At 44.8% G+C, this 22,771-nt stretch overlaps 1 pseudogene; it reads right to left on the reverse strand.

Annotated features, from left to right (window-relative positions):
- Positions 1-277: 277 nt before the first annotated feature.
- Positions 278-18,316, reverse strand: LOC144374184 (hexokinase-2-like; annotated as a pseudogene).
- Positions 18,317-22,771: the final 4,455 nt, after the last annotated feature.

Here is a 22,771-nt window from a genome sequence, read left to right on the forward strand (position 1 = left end):
TGTCAAGCAATTTTCCACAGAGATGTGGAATTCCAGGAGGAGGGAGGGGTGCTAAGGATTATTATTATTTTTTAAGTTGTTTGAGAACCAATGGGAATGGTTGTGACCAGTATGAACAGTCCTGGCTTCTGTAGCTCAGAAAGGCCAAGACTTGGGCACAAAACTTTACAGTGAATGTAAAAAAAAAATCCCAATCTGACTTGGTCCTCTCTGCCAAGGAAAAGCTGAGGGGACTGTGTCTCTGACACAAAAAGATGACTCCTTATAAGTTAAAACAGGGAAGAGGGGGAAGCAGAGAAGTCCCTTCCGAATTCAGGGGTTCTATCGCTGACAAGCCTCACGGGTGCGACAGGACACGGCAGTGATGAGCACGGCCCCCTTCCTGCTGCCGTCCTCTGACTCCAGGAAGGACACTTCACATTTAGGGGCCAGGTCCTTCACAGTCTCATGCATGACTTTGGCAAAACTGGAAAAAGGGAGAGAAAGACAAAAGAACAAAGCACTTTAATAATGACAGATTTGTGTGTTCAGAGGTGAGAAGTAATGTTGGCAACACACAAGTAATTAAGAGGAGGAGCACGACAGCTACACTGTGGGTCTATTTATTTGTACCAGAAAATTAAGCCTGGGAGATGCTAATAATCTGTCCAAGTTCAATATCACAGTGTACCCATTTAGCTCTTAGCTCAAGGGAGCTAAGATTTCACTCTAGGAAAAATGCCTTGGAATTCTGGTGAACTGTGCTCTTAAAATGAATCCTTGAAAGAAGTTCAACAGTCCTGTGAGCCACCTATGAGTCTTGCAGAAGTGTGTAACCTCCTCTGCAGGGGAGGACCAAATCCTGTGCATGTGGTTTCTATATTTTCCAAGGGTTATTACTTTACATCAGACCTACACTGACTTCAAAATGCCACTGAAGGAAAGAGGGGCAGATGTATAGGGTTTCTGTTAGGACATTACAGAGATCACAGATCATCTTCCTATGGGACTGGAAAAAGAGACAGTCACCATCCAACCCATCCCAATCCAAGAGGGTCAGGATGCCCTCTCATCTGTGAAGCTTAGGATGCCCAGTCCCAGGGTCGGGAGCTAGGTTTCCATCCCTGCTACAGTTTGGATCTAAATGTCCCTCATGTAAGAGGTGGGAGGTTTTTAGGTCACTGGGGCTATGCCCTTGGAAGGAATTGTGGGACTCTGGTCTTCCTTTTTCTTTCTTTTCCACTTTCCAGTCACAAGGTGAGCAGTTTGGCTCCACACACACTCCTGCCATCATGTGCTACTTTTCCACAGGCCCCAAAGCAGCAGGGCCAACCAGTCTTGGACTGAAACTTCTGAAACTGTGAGCCAAAATAACCCTTTCCTCTTTATAAGTTGATTATCACATGTATTTTTTGACAGGAAGAGAAAGCTGAATAAAAGTCCCTTTCCCAACCCTCATCTGGAGCCAAGACTTCTATTTTTTACAATGAGACTTATCACTGAGGAAAGGGACGTGGATTTTTGGAGGTCCCTCCCCATCTTTTCACTAATAGTGCAGACTCAAAGAGCCTCTTAGGTCATTAAAATAAATGTGGTGATAGCTCAACTCATTATATCATAATAGCTAAACTATGAAACCAACCTAGGTGCCCTTCAATTGATGAATGAATAAAAAAATGTGATTGATATTAAGAAAATACATATATATATATATGAATATTACTCAGTCTTAAAGATAAATGATGGTATTTGCTTGTAAATGGATGGCGCTGGAGAATAAGCTAAGCAAACTAAGTCAATCCCAAAAAACCAAAGGCTGGTGATTTTTCTGATATGTGCATGCTAATTCAAAATAAGGGGGTTGGTTATGGGGACAGAAAGAATAGTAGAATGAATCAGACATTACTACTCTATGTACATATATAACTATAAAACCAGTGGGATTCTACATCATGTGCATCCAGAAGAATGAAAAATTATGCTCCAACTATGTGTGATGTATCAAATTGCATTCTACTGTCCTGTATAAATTAAAATAAAAATTGAAAAAAATCAAGTAGCTACTATGTAGATAGTGTATAATACTGTCCAAATATATTGAAACTATGTTTATAAATAAAAATGTTGATATAAACATTTTGATTTAGGAAAAAAATACACAAATGTATTTGTGGGAGAGGTGGTCACAGTTTAATCCAGGATTCTCCACCCTCACTTCACCCCGTGGGTACTGTGCAGGCTGGGCACTGCTCTACTCCTTTAGCTTTTAGCTTAAAGGCTTTCAGAAGAGAGTATATGGGCTACTTCCTCACTTCAAAATAAATTATACAAATACACAAGTGAGAGAAGACAGAAGCAAAATGGTAATAAGAAGGGAGAAAGGAGAAGACAAGGGAAACAAGGAATACAGTTGAAAGAAAGGGGAACTTGATATTTCCATATTGAGGGCACAGCAAAGGGCCAGGCAGCAATCCCTTTCAGTGTCACAGGCCATAGGGTCTGTCTGTGTCTACTCCTCATGGGTAGTATGAAAGCGGCCATCGACAGCACATAAACACATGAGTGCCACTCTCTTCCAATAAAACTTGATTTACATGAGCAATCATGGCTATTGATTGCCAATTCCCTGACCTAGATCATAGGGGGAGAATCTTGCTTGAGTTCCAGCATGTTTGCTAGAACATTCACAGCAGCACTGTTTGTAATATGAGTCAAAATCTAGAAATAATCCACATAGTACACACTTGGGAGGCTGAGGCAGGAGTATTGCTCAAGACCCAGCAGTTTGAGACCCTGGACAACATAGCAAGACCCCATCTCCAAAATAAATAAACAAACCATAAATGCTGTGTGAGAAAAGCCAGTCACAGAAGAAGCCATGTGATTCTATTCATAGGGGGAGAATAAGTTCAAAAATCATGCTCAATTTCTAGTATATGTTTACTAAACAATATAGATATGTAACATAGAGACTCGGGGAAAAAAAAGCAAGAGACTGAGTTGGGGCAGCCCTTATTTCTAGCAGAGTAGGGAGAGGGTGCAATTGCAGGACGGGGTGGGGGGCAACACATGTCCAATACTGAACACAGGCTTGATTCTGGTTCTGATTACTGATCTCCAAATTACAAACATTAAAAACAACTATTTAATAATAATTTTCTATAAAGTTAAAAGGGGAATGGGGACAAAGACAAAGCGATAAAGGTCTGAGATCAGGAACTCACTGAGGATGTAGAGGGTCCCATCCACACCCACTGTGACTTTGAGGGTGTCCAGCCCACGGTTTTCCTGTATCTTGTCCACAAAGACAGCCATGCCTGAATGACAGAGCTGGGCTGCCCGCCATGCCACCACGGTGCACACCTCCTTGATGATGATGATGCTGTCGTCACAGGTGCTCTCGAGGCCCAAATGGTGCAGGATGGCACGGACTTTCAGCAGGGCCAGGCAGTCTCTGGGGTGGAAGGGAGACGGTGAGTGGTCAGTCAAGAGCAGAGAGGGCTGGAGACCCCTCTCTGGTTGGCTCTTTTATCCTGAGAGTGACAGGAAATTTTAAAAGAAGGTCCTCATTCTACTTTGTGCAGGGAAGGTAGAATACTGTCACTACAAAACATATCCAAAACTAAAGGAACTTCATTGTCTACTCATTTGGAAATAATAAAGACAGTGGCCATGCTGGCATGTGGCATTTCTAGCTGTAGAACACGTTTATGTCCCTTCTCTCATTGCTGTCCCTGGGTCTTCAGGAAAAGCATTAACTCACTAGCATTACACTCCTGCTTGATTTCCATTCCCCACACTGGGTAGTCTGCATTCTGCTTGTGTCCTTTTTATGAAATAGATGCACATAAAATTGTACTGAGAAAATAAACCCTATTTTATAAAGAAAACTATTTTAGAGACCTAGAATCATCTCCTCACCCATCAACTGAGCAGACTCTATTCACTGGTGCAGATGCCCTTGGGGCCCACTCAGGTCAGTTACCCAGTTCCTGGTCTATGCTTTGAGAGTAACCATAGCATTAATTTTTTAAGGGCTCTGAAATTCACCATTCTAATTTGGAACAGAGTTTTCTGCCATTAGACCAGAGGACAGAGGCTTCAGTCTAACAAGACACAGCATAGCATGATTCTGCCCTGCCTGATGTTTACTTAGTCCTTGATAGAGTGAAGCCTGTCCTCTTTAATCAATCCTCATTGCCTGATTGTTGCAGCCAGCAGTGAAGAAGAATCCCCAAGCCAAGCATGGATGCTTCATCTCATTATTTTCCTCTGCACATTTTAATTTACATCCTATAATGGGGTATCTTTCTTGTTCTATTTGACCTAAATATACAACAATATCCCTGTTCATGTCCCCATGCCATGCTCAGCACCATCTTTCATGTGTGAGCCACTAGACTGACTTGTGTGAGCCCTGCTCTGATCTCACTTGAGCTGTGAAATCCTTCAGCTTGTCTGTCCATGAGAAATACATAGGACATGACCACATCCTCCTCCAAACCCTAAATCAACTCTCACATCTCAATCTGAGACAAGAACTTTGTTTCAAAGATTCCCCTTGTCTTGAGCTGCTCTGAGATGCGACCGCGGAAGAGCAGCCCACGCTTGGTGAAATCGATAAGGATGTTACGGACAATCTCGCCCAAGTACATGCCACTGATCAACTTCTCAAACTTGTAATTCATGGAGGTTAAATAGGAAGGTGGTGTGATGTGTTGAGACAGAACGGAAAGTGGAGGACAGCATGGCAGGAAAGGAATGCCACTTAATTCACTTGAGCAGGATTCCTAGTGTCCTCTCACACTGATCCTCCACCTTCAGCAAAACTGAGCATGTGCTGTCTGCTCACATCCTCCCCTCACCCGACCACCATCACCACCACCACTCATGGAGCTTTGTGATGCTGGCCCTTGAGCAGTTCTGGCAAGAGAGGGTGCTTGACGCTGGATGGCTGGGGGAGGAAGAAAGGATTTGCTCCTGTGTGGGTGCCCCAGCAATGCTGTTTTACCCTGGCAGCAGCAGTGGTCCACTCATCATTTTTCCCTCACAGACTCAGCCCTAGGTTTTGATCCCACCCCCACCTCCGCTTTCCCGAGCCTCGAGGTGGAAGCAGCTTCCTCATGTTTACTAACTCAGAACTTTCTAAGAAACCCATTGTCATCTCAAGATAATAAGCTTCCTTGCAAATGCTATGGTGGAGTCTCCAATAACTTATTGCTGTCCAGTTCTGGAATACAAGGCCCTCACCTAGTTGGGTGCCTACCTCTGTTTGCCCAGGTTGAGCGAAAGACCATCCACAGCCTTGTCAAATTCCGTGCGGAAGTCGTCCAGGCATCCATTGCCCTAAAGCCCCCCCCCACTCTATGTTGACGCACATCTGCCCCTCTTCTCCATCCACCAGCTTCACATTTCACATCTCCTCCATGTAGCAGGCGTTGCTACCCATGCCTGCCAATCACAGGGACACCAGGTCTCACTCAGCTCCAGCCTCCCACCCATCCAAGGCTGTACCCCCCGCCCCTGTGGGGAGGATGGTTGATAATGTTACCAACAATGAGGCCAACCTCACAGTGAGGGTCTTCATAGCCACAGGTCATCATAGTTCCAACTGTGTCATTAACCATAGCCACCACGTCCAGGTCAAACTCCTAAGAAGGCAGAAGCAGATGCCTAGTCCACAAGTGAACCCCAACATTCTCCCTTCAGACATTTGCAAGGACACTTACATGTATATAAAATACATCTCAAATGCTGTGGCTCACTCCCTTATTTCATGCTAGGCTCGCTCAAGGCTTGCATGAAGACTTCCTTATTGTGCTGCTATTAAGATTGCCACTTCCCTGCTCACTTTATCTGCTCTCCTTGTCCAACTTCATTTATCTTAGCCCTTAATAACAGTTGCCATTGGATTATAGGTTTATGTTTGAGAACAAACGTTCTTTTTTGTTTTGTTTTGTTTTGCTGTCATTCCTGAATCCCCACACCCAGAACAGAGCTTTATGCACAGTGGACAATCAACCATTGCTGAGCTGAGTGATTACATCAATTTTCCTGCCAGCCAAAGCAATTGCACTCAATGTTGGCCCTCACAGATCACTTCAAGCATCAAGGAATCAATGCATGGGGTCTCCTTTACCTCTCGCCTGTGGATCACTTCCTTCAGCAGGGTGACCATGTCCTCACCCTCGCATCCAGATGCCTTGAAGCCTTTGGTCCACTTAAGGAGGATACTCTAAAAAGCACAGAGAAGACCTCAGAGAAGGGCTGCTGGGTCATTTCTGGGCTCTCAATCTTTTAAACTAGACAGATTCCCTGGAGTAACTAGTCATCTCACCTACCAGTGATCCTCAATCTAAGGTTGTTCCTAAGGTTGCTGCTTGGATTTACTGAGTACTTTCTGTACACCAATGCTGGTGCATGATATATGCTACACCATTTAATCCCCACAGCCATCTTTGGAGAACATTTATTATGATCACACCCACCTTTTACAGGTAACCCAGACACCCAGGTGACTTGCCTAGGCCTAGTTTGAAGCTAAAAGCAGGACTCACCTCCAGACCTGCTGACTCCAATTAATGGCTCATAAGCACTGTGCAAATGTCCCAATACATGTTTCCTTTACTGGGCAAAGCAGTTTTGCCCTGTACCTGTCCTTCACTTAAATCAGAAGGGTCAGTACATCTCTTAATTTTTCATACTTCCGTATCCAGTGAACGAGTACCTGGACACAGCTGGGGAAGTGTCTAGGCCTCACATTTCTTAGTGAGAAAGCTCTCTAAGGCTTCTCAGAGTCCTCTGTGGGCCCATCTTTAATGTGGCCCTTGACCATGTCACAGGGCCATCTGGAAGTAAATGCCCAGTGGCTTTGCACGTGGGAGAAATCTTTGTTCACTGGAGCCCTCTGTGCTGCCGAACACCAGGAACCAGTGTCAGCAGTCCAAGATCCATTTCCCAAGAGGCTGGACCCATCAGTGGACTGTGTGCTCACTACCTCCCACTTGCATGGTGTCCCCAGGCCTTGCTTGGTGGTTCATGCCCATCACCTTGGCATCTCATCCACCTGGATGTGTCACACCATGATCAGATCCCAAGAGACTCAGAAGAACAAAGCGCATTCCTGTGGAGCCTTGGTTTACACACTCACATCCAGACAAGGGTGTGCTCACCTCCACCCATCTCTCTCATCTGCACATTAGCTTCATATCTCTGGCAAAAGTTTGACGCGTTAAAATTTATAGACTGTCCAAGTAATATCACTTCAGGTAATCCTTATAAAAAGACACCAACAAGCCCCAACAGCTGGGGAGACTTGCCCAAGGCCAGTGGCGAGTAAGTACAGCCAGAGGCCCTCAGGCCTCCTGAGCACCTGCTAATACCTCATCATCAGGATGACCTCATCAGCTAACAGATAGAATCGTCTTTCCCTTTGTTTGCTGTTCATTTTTATGATCCTAGACATAACATGTGCTCTTTACAGAAAATTGGAACATACAGATTAAGATCCAGCAGGATGACTGTTCTATTCAGATAAACTACTTCTATTCAGATAAAAACAGTTATCATACCCAATAAAATATATAAATACATGGTATGAAAAGATAGTGTCTGTTTAAAATAAAATAAAATAAAAATTTGTAGGAAAAGTCTGGAAGGACCTTGTTGGAATGTTATTTTTACTTTTCTATTAATCATTTTTTCTTCTTTTCTATATAATATAGATATTATAATTCTCAAAAATTTAAGAATAAATAAATAAAACCTCTCCCTATCAAGTCATTCTTCTAATTTGCTCCAAGTACTCCTCACCTCCTCCAGGACTGCACTCAGATTATCACCTCACTGCGTCTTCAGAGCTGTAATATCCCATTGCCATGGTCCAAACAGCAGCTCTTACTTTCCTGAGCTTGCTTCAACAGCCCAGTTTGGAAGCATCTAAGGCAGGAACCATGCCTTTTGCACCTGGAAACTGCATCCACAGCACCATAACCCTGCAGCATGCATGCAAGTTTCTACATGACTGGCTATGTCAGAGAGGAACCACTGTTCAAATAAAAATACTCTAATATTGAAGCCATCAGCCCAGATCCCAGCATTGCCTACTCAGCTGTCCTCCATCTCTTTATGTACTCTTATCCAGAACATCTGGGAACACCGGATCTTCAATTCCTCTTTCATTCATCCAAGGCAAGTTGAACAGGAATGAGAGGCAAAAGTGAGTCTAGAAAGACCAGAGCATCCACATTTACAGGAGACAAAATAAAAATGCCTGAGCCTGTAAAGCCTCAGGAGCAGGAGAGAGAATTTGAGCTCATGGGCTCAAGACATCAGAAAAACAGAATTCAAATAGTGGCTTGGCTACTCCCAAGCTAGATGACCTGGAGCAAGGCACCAAGTACCTAAGTAGACCTTATCTTCTTTACTGAAAATTAGGCATATGAACACTTAACATAGATGGTTGCTGTGAGGATTGAATGAGATAATGCACATGGGAAGCTAAATGTATTATGTGGCATACAAATAAGTGCTTAAAATATGTGAGTTTCATGTTTTGTTTTAGCATCACCATCATCATTCTTCCAAAGAAAGTTGGATCCTAACTAACCCATTTAACCTTCACCAGCCTCAACCAACTTATTCTTATCAATGGGCCCTTACTCCCCAAGGGTCACTAGTGCCCTTCTTTCACTCATTAAGGTCAATAAAGCCCATAGGAGAGCCCTGTGGGAAGGCACTGTTACCTCATCCAAGCTGTTCTGCTGGCAGGGGAAAGAGAAGTTGAAACCCAGAGGCAGAGACACACCCTTCATGCCCATGTGCTCCAGAAAGTTAGTGATGCATTGGATGATGTGGTCAAAGAGCTGTGGGGAGAAGTTGGAGCACTAAGAAAGAGGCCCTGGCCTAGATGGGCTAGCCCCAACAAGACCTCAGTAGGAGCTCAAGGTTTCTATCCAGAAGAAATGAAAGCTCAGGCACAAACCCAGAGAGCAGCCTGGGCCTGGGGCGCACCAACCTTCTCCAGGTCCATGGGTGAACAAGGAAAGAGCTGTCATTGAAAGCAAGAAGCTTCCTGGGCCCTCTTGGAGGCTCCATGCTGCTCATCTCCTCGCCTGTGCCATGCATGACCTCCTGTGGGATGGATTAGATCTTGTTGTGCATCTCTACTCCTCACTGCTTCCCATTTCACACACACACTAGCAGGACCTGGAAATTGGTTCCTACAAGGTCCAAGGCCGAGAAGTCCCCTTTCTCTGGAAAACAAATCCAAGGAGGTAATGAGCTGGGGTGACAAAGAGTGACAGTTTATGTACCTTCCCCTGACAGGGCCCACTCTACAGCTTCAGCAGCCTCAGGGGGTGATGGAGTGTGAGCTCTATTTAATGATGAAGAAAAAAGATGCCCCAGGATGAGATCTCTGCTGGCTCCTTAGTGACTCTCAAATGAGTCCACATGCTGGGGGCCCAGAAGTCAAAGTGAGCACTGCAGAGCTCTGGGGATGCTGATAGAGTACATTTAAAACTATCTAAATATGCTATTTGTGCCAAATCAAATACCATTTTAGGTTAGATTCCAGACTAGAGAAGGAAAAAGAGAGTGTAATTCTTTAAAAGAATTAGAAGGAAAATCTTTTAAAATGAGAAAAACTTCCACCATTAGGAAATTTCAGTGTGCCACAAGCCTCACACACAGTCCCCATCCAACACTTAGGCCATCCTAAGGGATACAGTTCATTCCTTTCTTATGGATGATCAAAATCTGGCTGAGATGGACAACATTACTTATGTAGAATCACATCAGTAGAAAAGGGGAGAAGGATCAAACCCTAGTCTCTGGAACCTATACTAACTGCTACATTGGCCTGCTCAGCAATCATTTTCTCTTATTTGGGAAAAGACCTTGATTTATTAGGTTACAAGACCCACAAGAGGGTTTATAGTGATGTTTTTCTGTAAAGGGACAGACAGGAAACATTTTAAGCTTCATGGACCACATAGTCTCACTGCAAACACTCAACTCTTCCAGGGTAGTGCAAATCAGTCATGAATGCTGTACAGACCAATGGGCATAGCTGTGTGCCGGTAAAACTTTATTCACAAAAGCAGGCATAAGCCAAACCTGGCCCAGGTAGTACAGTACCCGGACCAAGTGATGGTTGTGAGCAGTGGCTCTGGTACCTAAATTCCTGGATTTGAATCCCAGCTCTGACTTTTGCTAGTAGCGTGAACTTGGGCAAGTTTCTTAACTTCTCAGGCCTCTGTTTTTTGCCACATACAGCAGTTGGTTAATACACAAAAGTAACTACTAATCTTTAATAGCTAACAAATATTAAAGGAATTAATAGGCATTAAGTGTGTTGATACATAGTAGGTACCAGTAAGTACTGTTTGATTTTAGCTGAGGTATGTCTGGTTGACTCTAGTATTATAGTAATATAGCTTCAAAAACAGGTGGCAGTTCAAAAGTCCAAGGCTAATGCTAACGGACCTCCCCAATCATCGATGCTAGGACAAAGGCCTGCCAGGAGAGCATCTCTGCTGCATACCTATGCCATCGGGGGTATCACACATGTAGGTGGGCAGCATCTTCACAGGGGAGATGGAGTGTGTCTCCTTGTTCATTTGAAGCTCCATCCTCCTCTTGACCTCCAGCAACTGCTCATGGCTCAGTTTTAGAGGCTCCAGGGTCTTCTGGTGGGCTCTTTGTTGATCAGCCAGTCGGTAAGCCATCGCAGTCACCATGGCTGCCCCTTTGCTGCTGCCACCCTCAGAGCCGAGGAAGTGAATGACACAGTCAGGCAACAGCCGACTTACAGCCTTGTGAAGACGCTTGGCAAAACTGTAGCCGCCCAGGTGAGATAAGAGACAGGTGTCCACAGTTAAGGTCAGTGGTATAAATGGTTGCACAATGGCTCACTGCTTCAGCCCAAAAGTTGGGCCTGCAAGAGCAGAGGCTGCCCTCAGCCTTCTCCCTCCACATTTTCCCATGTTAGGAATCCCTGTATAAAACCTCAGATGACCGCCCTGGTGGGGTTTATCCCCCACTGAAAGGAAAGGACACTTCTTGCAAAACACTGTTCCCTATGTGCAGTCACAAAAAATCTCCTCTGCCCAGGAGATTGCAATCAGCCTCTGCAGTCTAATAGAATCAGGTGGCTCTAACATTACCCATTTTTCATGTTCCATAACTCATTTTATTTGAAGATGTAACTTCTTCTGCACTCTCACCTCTCTTTTGCCAATTTCTTCCAACCATCTCAAGGTATCTGAACAGCTAAAGATAACATGTTATGTTTGGCAAGAAACTCTCCAGGTGATGACTGCTTTGAGGTATCGCTCTGGTACTCCAAGTGTGGTCCATGAGCCAACTGCCTCATTGGAGGCTGTGAGATGCAGGATCTCAGGCTCACCTCAGACCTTCTGAACCAGAATCTGCCTCTTAAGATCCCCATGTGATTCATGTGCACATTAACTAATGTTTGGGAGGCACTGAGCTAGGAGATTAGGGGACCTCAGAGCTGAGACCTTCCACAGTGACCAGCTCAGTTAATGATGCCATATTGACCTGGCACTCATGTTAGGAGAAATTAAATGAGTGCAACAAGAGGCATCTTCCAGGTCCCAACTGAAACTTGAATATCTGGATATATATAACCCAAGGGATCAAAACATGCAGCATGGCATCAATTCAATACCCAAATCAGAGGCTGGTAACCCCCAGGACTGAGGTGGTCCCTGGCAGAATACATAGCACATATAAGAACCACCAAGAATCATAAGAGTAAAGAATGAAACTCTGTCTTATAAAGAAGAGGGTGGCCAAGAAGAGTACCCAGCATGCAGGGGAGCTCTGAGTCATCATCAGCCTTCAGAAATCACCTCCACCCACACCAGGAATGACATCCTCCAGTAGCCACTTGCTCCATTGGGAACTATAATTCTACAAAGACCCCCGACACCTTGGGATGAAAAACAGAGCTGCCCAATGGAGTCACCAGGTCCCAGGTACTCTGGGACCTCCTTCACTCCTGGGCCCAACATGCTGACTCACTGAAGGTGTTTCTTGTAGACGGAGCCATCAATCCCAAAGGTGGAGCACACCCTATCCTCACCCTTGCTCTCCTTGATATGCTGCAGCACAGTAGCCAGGGTGGCTGCACACAGGTTGGTTGAGCGTGTGGACACAATCTGGCAGATCCCTTGAGTGGCCACACAGTCCTCCTGCAATGGATTCAGACCCAGCCACACCATCACCTGGTAGGCCTTCCGGATGCCATCCTTATGGCTGGGAATGAGAAAGATAGTGTGTGTGCACTTGTCTGACCCACTGTGGCCAACAGGAGGAGGGTGTGGGTTGGCAAGGAAGCCCATCAGCTCCAGCAAACCCCATCTATCAGTGAGGACACAATTTCTCTTATGACCTTGCTACCTGTTTGTGAGCAGGGTGGGGACAACAAGGAGGGAATACAATGCAACATCGCCACCTTGAGGTATCTTTCCCAGACATCACATACACACACACACACACACACACTCTCTCTCTCTCTCTCTCTCTCTCTCTCTCTCTCTCTCTCTCTCTCTCTCTCTCTCTCTCACTCACACACTCACATACAGTGCTAACCTGGCTCATTTTTCCCCCAGTAAGTAAAACCAGTATTTCTTTTCTGTTTGCTAATATGAAGATAAGACCTGGTTCATGGACCTTCTGCACTCTTTTCATTTGCCATTTACTTGTCTTAGGGTAAACAGACAGAATCTCTGCCTCTATAAACAGTCACCTCTAAACATGTGCCAGCTGTGCTGCCCATCTGTTCTCTCTAAAGCAGCCAGAGTTTGTCTGTGTCTGAAGATGGTGGGAAAAGGTAGGTGATTTGACACCATAAGTGCCCTTCTCAGGGGAGCCAAATGCCTCACTAGATTGAGTACTATCATCCCCTTGGGGTGTAGCAAGTTTAGCCACTGTTTAAAGGTTCCACTCAGAACAAAGTCCTTGGAATGCTTTCACTGCTCCTTTTGGCACTGAAATCACCTCCTCTCTCTATCTGGTTCCTCAACTAATAGGACCCCCTCTATTCACATGAGGAAATAGCAATAATGGAAAACTAGCCCCAGCTATCAGGATACTATGGGCCATCCTCACTCCCACCCCCGGGCTGGACTAAGAGTGGGTAAATATATCTGTGGGCATCCAAGCACCTATTTTTCTGTTTTGAAGTAGGGCTCAGGGTAGTCCCTTTTGAGAACTGCTGATAAGAAAAGACATGTCAGAAATTCAGGAGAAGAACAAGGAGATAGATGCAAACAAGTGTTAAGGTGCCCCCATTAATGCCTCCAGGATTTAACCCAGGGCAACAGCCCAAGTCCCTGCATGCGCAGGCCAACTGTTTCTAGAACCCTGAGTCACTTCATTAGCATCACCCTCAAAATCCACAGGAGCACAGACAAGTAAGTAGAGTGAATTCACAGACCCACCATGGGTAACCTTCAAGACCCTATTGTGGCCAGGTGACATGGAAAATGCCTATAATCCCAGCAGCTTGAGAGCCTGAGGCAGAAGGATCATGATTTCAAACCCAGCCTGAGCAACTTAGTGAGGCTCTAAGCAACTCAGCGAGACCTTATCTCTAAACAAAATATTTTAAAAAGAACTAGGGATGTGGCTCAGTGGTTAAGCACCCCTGAGTTCAATCCCCAGTATCACCCCCCCCCAAAAAAAAAGGCAATCATGTGGACCTCCTGCTTAAAGAGTCAAAAGCCAATGCCTCATCCATGTTCTCCAAATGCCTCTCCCCATAACCAGACACTCGGTTATGGGGAGAGGCATTGGGACCAGAAACTTACTCTTCAATATCTGAGACATCTTTGGTTTCAAAGCTGCCTGTGGTGAGCAGTTCTGGGCTGAGCTTCCCCTGGAACAGCAGCTCTTCCTTGGCCATCTTCACCAGGATGAGCCTTACCAGCTCCCCCATGTACATCCCACTGATCATCTTCTCAAACCTGCAGGGAAATACAGACCAAAGCAATAATACCCCCCCACCGTCCATGAATGCACAACTTTCCTAGGGAGGCAAGACACAAATATGTGAGATTCAGCATGTTTTAGAGGACAGTATGATTAAGGATTAACTTTTTCAGGTGTGTGTCAACCTGACAGCTGGGGGGCTGCAGGAACTGCGGGATTAGGACTGACCCTCAGGCTGGTGAGTCTTTAACAATGGGAAAAAACAGGACTTAAACAGATGAAACAACCAAGTGTATAGAACATTCTGGACAGACTGAATTTTAGGTAATTTAATTTTGTGTAGGAGAATGTTTTTTAAAATTTCTTCTCTCAAAAAAAAAAGCTTCTTTGAAATAGAATCTCACGTAGAGACCCAATATTTTTTTTCAAGAGGAAAAAAAATTCAACCTGATTAAACATAGGCACAAGCCTCTTTAAGGCAATTTGTGGATTCCTGAGAAAATGGTGGGGTGGGGAGACAAGTTGGGGCAGGAAGATAGTGAGGCAAGATTACAAGACCAAATTAGAACAGCTCTCAAAGAGTCTGGGGGTAAACACAATCCAAGTTTCAGAGCAGGCTGGTGATAGAAGAAACATGTTTTAGAAAGGCAGAGATCAGCTCCCAACCTGAGGCAGATTGGTAATTTAATTTTGCAGCACTAGGTGACACTGTTTTCTTTAGAAGTCTTTCCAGCGACGACTATGTGGCAGAGGAAACTCAATCTCTTTTGGGCAAAGAAGACCCATTGGTCTCTCAGAAAGCCTCTGGGTCTTAGAGAGAGGAGGCTCCTAGGGCTACTGGTACTGTCTAGGACTGGCTTCAGTGACAAGGAGGCCCAGAGCAGGGGTGTGGAAGGGACTTGGACATTACCTACAAAGAGACAACTTAGGCCAAGTTGGAAAGCATTGGAGCTAAGGAACAGGTGGCAGCATTTGTTCCGAGCACAAGGCACATTGAAAATGTCAAAGCACCAACATGGGCACCTGCCTTGGGAGTAACCTGGCTTCAACAGTGAGGATTCCACATCTTCACATGTGAAGCTGGTTGTATAGAAGCTAAGGGAAACACCCCCAGGGCAAGCGGGTCTCTACAGTGTGATGTCATCGCTCATGATTTTGGGGCTACCTCAGCTGACAATTTGAAAGATGACTTCTCAATCTTTTTTTTTTAATGGATAAACCAGGAATATGCTGTCAAGACCTGGTGGGGAATTTTGTCTTTTGATACTTCAAAGGGTACAGGGCTCTTTGGAATGACATGGGCATGTCTCATTAATGGAGGCAGGCATTGAGTGAGTGACTTCTCAGCTCATAAACCTCTGGCCACCTATGGCAGACACAACCGGTATGTTCCTAAGTTCAGGTAAATGGACTCACATTTCAACACGTTAAAAAAAAAAAAAAAGCTTATGACTTAATGAAACCAAGCTTTGAGGAAGAAAGGACTCCCCAGTAAAGCAAAAGGCTGCCCACCACTGACCTGGTATATAGGGCTAGTTTTCCTTTCTAAATAGAGATTTGTGCAAAAAGACTTCCCAAAACAGTCCCAACACCAAGAAGACCATAGAGATGCTGCATTGCTCAAAATGTTTTGTAACTATGTTTAGTGCTTGTAGCAATCCAGTCTCAACATCTTCAGAGACATTTGGCAAACGTGAGAATGAAATAAGGTTGTGTAAGAGTCGAAAATAACATAAAACCAACTCTGACCTGGCTGGAGTGTAGAAGATTCAGGTCACAAAATGCTGGGGCCTTTTATCCGATCTACTTCGAGATTATGGTTGGGCCACAGACCAGGGGTGGAGCCCAAAAAGGCTTCTGAGAAGCCAGCCTTTCCATAAGCCTTAATCAGTCTGCAACTGAAGCAGGAGGCCCTGGGACTCTGTGGGTTGGCAGTGAGCAGCGATATGATATAGCCTGGTCCTTTGTGGGGTGCAGTGGTTGAGAGCTACTAAGGGGCTTTTAAGAACTAGGATATGGCCTTCCAAAGTGAATGTGTTGAAGGATGATTGGGTTTATCACTCACGCTGGTTTTAGAGCCCTCTCAGCAATTTATATTCCCAAATGTTCCCATAATTGGTGGGTACCTTGGCAAACTTTGGGGGACAAAGTAAGACTATAGAGATGACCTGAAAACAAATGCCCTGTCCCTGAGAAGCCCCAACCTCAGTTCCCAACACACACCCCCAACCCTTCCCCCCAAAGGCCAACTCACAGTTGCTTCCCAGGGTTCAGTGGTCCATCTCTTGGTCAAACTCCGTGCAGATGTCATTGAGCACGCCATCGTCCCCAAAGGCCCCCCACTCCATGTTGATACACATCCGCCCCTCGTCGCCCTCCACAATGTCGATGTGGTACATTTCCTCCATGTAGCAGGCATTGCTGCCAGTGCCTGACCAAAGCAAGGAACTGCTCAAGCACCTCCCTATGCATCCCTCCCCTGTCCCCATCTTCCTATCACGCTACTGTCCAAGGCTGCTCCATATTAGGATCCCTTCCTGCAGACTCCTGGACTACCCAATATATGATCCAGAACTCTACTACCCCAAGCTCCACAAGCCTTGGCTTGGCCTTCCAAAGAAACTACATTGTTATCTTCAAATATAACCCAGTCTACAGGTCACTCCCTTCTTTTCATCCCACTCCCCCAACTGCACATCCGGCTCTCATACCCAGAGCTCACTCACCCACAATGAGACCAATCTCACAGTCTGGTCATCATAACCACAAGTCATCATGATCCCAACCATGTCATTCACCACAGCCACAATGTCAATATCAAAGTCCTGTATGAATGAAATGGAGGGTTATGACCTTCACCATCACATAAGGGATGGATACAGGATGTGAAGATGGAAAAAGAGCAGCAAGACACACAGCTCAAGTGCAACAGGCTTACTAACCCAACTCAGAGCCAAGGAAGGTGCGAGCTGGAAAGCTAGATCCACACCCAGGTGAACATCAGGCAACTCACTCCCACCCTGCTTGTTCTCATTGTGGAGAACCATTTTCCTGACACCAGCCCTGTGGTCTAGTTTGTAGCCATTACTGCACTAAGAAAAGTCAATCTTGTTGGCTTCTTCTACTTCTCTTTCTTCTCCCTCTCACCTCCCCTCTTCTTCCTTCTCTCTCCCTTTTTCTTTTTCTCTCTCTCCCTCCCACTCATATGACAGAACTTTATCTTGTCCACTCTCGGCCCCATTGTACTGTCATGTCACCATTATGCCAACTTCCTTACTTGAAATGATATGAAGTCTTCTTCAGGACTGAAGGTTTTTTCTTGCACCAAGACTAAGATTACTTTCCACCATGTTAATATCAAAACCCCAAAGGCATCTGATCATATATAAAATTACTGTGTAATAGCAGAGAAGAAGAATACCTCCCCTTAAGCTCTACAAAAGCTTCTCAGGCTGAGTTTGAGCACAGACTTCAGGGTGAATCCCAAAGGGCCTGCACACCTGAGGTCCCACCAATCCACACTCACCCCTCTCTGCTGGATGGCCTTCCGGATCAGAGCCACCACGTTTTGCCTTTCACACCACTGGACTTGAAGCCCTTGGTCCATGAGACCAGGAAACTCTACTACAAAACAACTAAGGAATGAATATTGATTTTCTACAATTTAAACACAGGCCACATTTTGGCAGGCATCATTAGTAGAGCTCTCTGATGCCCAGCTAAAGTCATGATTGAATTTGTAGACTGTCTCCTGACTAGCGGAGGAAAAAGAAACTCAGGATCCTCCCAGGTTCAGGAAAGGAGATCAAATGAGTGATTCCTTCAGGATTTACTACCTCTAAGAAATAGAAGGAGCAAACTTTAGACTTGGCAAAATAAGATATGTATATCCTTGAATCATTAACTCATGAAGCAACCTTCTTCCAAGACCTTTCATCAAAACACTCAGGATCAAAAGAGTTCCTAGCTTTTCATTCCTGTCACCCTGGGTGGGATTGGGACACTGTGCAATAGGTGTGAAATGCACAGTAACAAAGAGCACCCACCTCCCGGATACTTTTTCACCCCTCAACACCTCCACACACGCACAGTCACCTGGAGCCCAGAACTCTAAATACTGAATCCTTAGCTATAAAATCCCTCAGTGCTACTGCCGACACCACAGCAACAGATGGCCACCACGGCGTTCTTCCCAGTCCTCCCAGCTCCAGAAGCGAAGCAATGCAGCAAGTCTTCTGAAGAACCCATCTTACTTCATCTAGTTTACTCTGGTGGCAGGTGAATGAGAAGGTAAAGCCCAATGGGAGCTTCTTGTCTTTAATTTGGAGCTTATCCATGAAGTTGGCCAGGCATTCAGCACTGTGGTCAAATAGCTAAGGACACATGATACAGGAAGATGAGCAGGCAGAATGGCAAAGAAATTAAGACCTTGGGCTCACAAAGGAATTAGTTGAATTTGTACCAGATCCTCTTACTCTCTGAGTCTTCATTTGTTTTTCATCGAAGAAATGGGAATGGTAACTAGACTGCCCATAAAAAGTTCCCCAAATGATTAAAAGAGTCAGTTCATATAAGGGCTTAATACTAGTTAGTACTCATTAAAAGCTGTCTTCCATTTAGACTATTTATCTAAAATCTGTCAAAATAACCCTGAGAGGAAGGGGTAAATCGTGGCCAAAGTTATCAGAATGTCCTTGCACGCCCTACAAATAGGACATCCTTTGGTGGCCCTGGCAGACCCCCCCGGACACAAATTCCTAGCCAATTATCTTACCAGAAAGGAAAGTTCACCTCACCATCAGGTAGTACTTCAGCATCCCTGTTTCTTGTGACTGGGGGAGTGGTGGAACATTCTGTGTTGGCATTCTATGAACCAACTTAGCAAAAATGAGTAACTTTTTTCTATTTTTTCCTCTTTTCTAGAAAACTAATCACCTAGGGGCAATCCAAAGAAGTTATCTTTGTTTTCTACTTTCAAAAACGGAATACTCAGTTCTCTCTGAAGAGCAACAAAGAATAGGGTTTTGTTGGTGGGCACTCTCACAACTGTGATCACACTGAGCAGGACCCACAGCTCCTCAGCCCTGGAGAAAGCTGCATTCACAATGAGCCAGGTTTTTAATCAGCCCCTCCAAAAGCCCCCTGACTTCCTTCTTGGCCATTCAGCACCCTCAAAGAGAAGTTGGTGACCTCCAGATGCTGAAAGGATGAGGTCAGAGGTTTGGGGAACAAAATATAAGGAAGAGGCTGAAGACATTCCAAGTGCAAGGTTAACCAGGTGGCAAAAATGAAAAGCTAAGTGGGGGAGGGGGAAGTGAAAAAGAACAACTATCTTTTCCTTAAATAGGAGAAGTAGAAAGTTACCTTCCCCTCACCAGCCCTTCCCCTCACCAGCTCCCTCTCTAGATGGGAAGGCAGAGAAGAAAGGCAGTGAAGATGCTTTAACTAATGCCCTGCCCAGAAAGTAATCACTGGCCATCTGGGGCTATTTCAATTCATTAGAAAATAATAAAAATAAAAAAATAAAAATTCAGCTCTCCAATCACAGTAGCCCCACTTCCCAAGTGATTAATGCCTCAAGAGGCTGACAGCTACAGAATCATGCAGGCCAGATAGAGAGCAGTTCTACCTCCGCAAAAAGTTTCCTTGGCCAGTGCTGGGCTCTATTTTGTATTTTATTTAGAGACAAGATCCCACTGAGTTACTAAGCACCTCACCTTGCTGAGGCTGACTTTGAGCTCACAATCCTCATGTCTCAGCCTCCTACCTTTTTTTAAAGTGGAGAAGAGGAGATTATCTGCTTCCTTGAACTGGAAGCCTAACCCCTTTTCTGTTAGCTGAGGACCTACAGATAATATGCTGAGAGAAAGAGCTAACATCTTCCTGCTATAAAAAAAGCTCAAAGGGCATCACTGTGAGGAGTTTGAAAGTTTTTCTTTTCTTTTTTGGTCTAAGGATCCACTCACTCACCTTCCCACAAGACACACCTTAAGTGATTGTAAGTGGCCACTATTCAGGTTTATGACCTACTGCTTTGAAATGGAAGTGACGTGGCAGAACACAACTTCCTTTTTGGGGGGATAAAACTCTTTGCACTAAAAATCATTTTGACTAGTGTATCAGTAAGAAGGTACTGGGAATTTGTTTAATACATCCCATATTTTCTCTCTTATCAACTTCCCCAATAGAAGAGCAGAATTGCCTCTAGAATCTTACACAGGGACCCACTCTGCCCAGGTTGAGAGTTCCTCAAGAAACCTCTGCAAGTTAGGAGTTTGGTAAATTGGTCTTGGTTTTAACTAAATTTGCATTTTAAAAATCCATTTATTTTCCTTTACTTAAAATACTCATACATAATACCCCAAAAGGGGTGTAGGAAAAAAACAGCACCATTAATTTATAACAATAAAATAACCCCTTAGATTTCCTTTCAGTATTTTTTTCAAATACTTTCTGTCATTTTAGATATATAATATTATTTCTCTTGCTTAGGGCAAAATCAACACCCATATTTTCTTCTAGTTTTATTTCTGTTCCATTTTTATATAGTTTTATTTCATTGATTCCAAACCTTCCTAACAACCCAACAGTTTTTCATTTCCATGTAGGTCTCATACTCTTTGGTTTTTGTTTATTAATCTGGGCTAAAACATTTTGCCTATGTATATACATGAAGAACAGAAACTAGATGGTTTAAGAGATTTCCAGGTAAGCTTGCCAAGGAAAATTTCACTCAGATCATAAATGTTTGAAATGAATTCTCTTTCTGGATTGGCATAGATACTCCACTTTGTCTGCTGGAGTCCCACACCCTTGCCAGGCCCTGGGGAGGACTCTATAAGGACTGTGAGGTCTTTATGCCCCTCATGGTGAAGGGTTAGCAATAGGCTACAAAGATGTGATGTGTCAGATGACATAAAAATCCACCCAACACATCTTCAGCGAACTGCAAGCACAGCCAAACTTCAGGTGTGATTTTTGGTTTTGTCTTATTTACTTGATTCTCAAGTATTTATAATCTGAGGGATAAGGCTCAGAGTGGGTGAGGGAGGCAATGGGAAGAAAAGATGACTACATCCCCCATGATGGCCACAGCATCCTGGAGCAGAGTACAAAGAAGTATAGAAAAATAGTTAAGAGTGCCAGTTTATGGGCCAGGTTGTGTGAAATACTTAATATGCATCCTCCTCTCCTCTAATCCTCACCACAGTTTCCATACTCTCATCCCTCTCTTCAGATGAATACACTGATGCTCTGCCAGGTGCCTTCATCACTTGCCCCAAATCCCTCAGCCAGATTGCCTGAACACAGGGGCCCAACCTCCTCAACACAACAGCATGGCACAGGTAAATGGGGAGCCAGTGGAAGAGACTCACCCCTCTGTGTCTCCCTGACTTTATGCTGGAGCCATGTGACACCCTCCACAGAGATAAAATGCCCACAATCCCAGTGACCCAGGCTCCTTCTCAAACACCAGCATTCAAGCAAGGAAAATAGGTTTACCCTCAAGGCCACTCCCAAAGTCAAATAAAGGATCTAAAAAATACCTTCCTCACTTGCTCTGCTCATAATCAGGAATTCCTTTCCCAGGAGTGGCCTGGTTTGGTAGAAGGAACAGGGAACAGAATTCTGAGGGCTGTCACCTCTCCCAAGCCTTAGGCCAAAGATGTGATAATACTAAAGAGCATTCTACTCCATTTCTCCTCCATGCATTCCTTTTATTATTGAGCACCTGTTGCATATAAAATGTGGCAGGAAGAGCCAGGCTCTGGCCGACAGGGATCCCTACAGCTGTGCTAGTGTCCAGGAATGTTTTCATGATAGTGTCTCCAATCTGAGAGCAGTGGGAGAAGGTGCAGAAAGGACATCTCAAGGAAGGCATTCGTAGACCCTGAGATAGAGGCCATATCTGAGTGCCACAGCCTCACATGATGTCCTCAGGGATGGCGTAGATCTGGTTCTCCATCTCAACATTCTGGAGCACATTGTCCGTTACTCTCACACGGAGCACACAGAAGTTGGTTCCTCCAAGATCCAGAGACAGGAACTCTCCGTGTTCTAAACACAAAGAAGGGGACACTCAGTTTGGGGAAGACAAAGTGAAACTGCCTCACAGAGACCAATCAAGACTTCAAACCCCAAGTCCCTTCATGGACACTGGCCATCTATAGGTGACTGCATGGCCAAGGGATTTTACTTCTTTTCTACACACAGTTAGATTTGATCTTCTTAATCTTAAGCACTTTTATAATTTACTTTTACAATTCACATCAACAATGAGGCATTTTCACATCCAACAATAGGGTGCTCAACCCCTCAAGACTGACTTTCCTAAGGGATTTCTGCAAGTCCTAATGGAGCATATGGACCCCAGCAAATCCTGTGCCAGGCATCCAGGCCTCAATTTTGTTTTTAAATCCTCAGAATATCCAGAAGGTCTGAGCCCTGTACCTGTGCCAAATTGTGACCACCATACAAAACTGCCTAAAAATGTTTGCATGCTACTATGGTGATCTCTTACTACAGAATCAGAGTCACATGATGGAGGAGAATGGAACAACTGTCTATGAACTCAGTGGCCTAACAAATAAGCCAACCAGGTGCCCCTAGAGGATCTCAGGCTTATTAGAGTGTGGGAGGATGCTGACCCCAGAATGTGAAAGACATGAGTTAGGCCACCCAGCTGCTCTACTCAACCCCCAGAGCTGTAAAGGAGTCAGAAAGGGGACAGTAGGTCTCTAAAACTTCCCACAGACACAAATGGGTCAAATCTTCACGTGCACCAGAAAGGCAGAGTTCTTTCCTGACAGGAAACAAGCAGTGCAGACAG

The sequence above is a fragment of the Ictidomys tridecemlineatus genome, unplaced genomic scaffold (genome assembly GCF_052094955.1).
Source record: "Ictidomys tridecemlineatus isolate mIctTri1 unplaced genomic scaffold, mIctTri1.hap1 Scaffold_604, whole genome shotgun sequence".
Classification (NCBI taxonomy): domain Eukaryota; kingdom Metazoa; phylum Chordata; class Mammalia; order Rodentia; family Sciuridae; genus Ictidomys; species Ictidomys tridecemlineatus.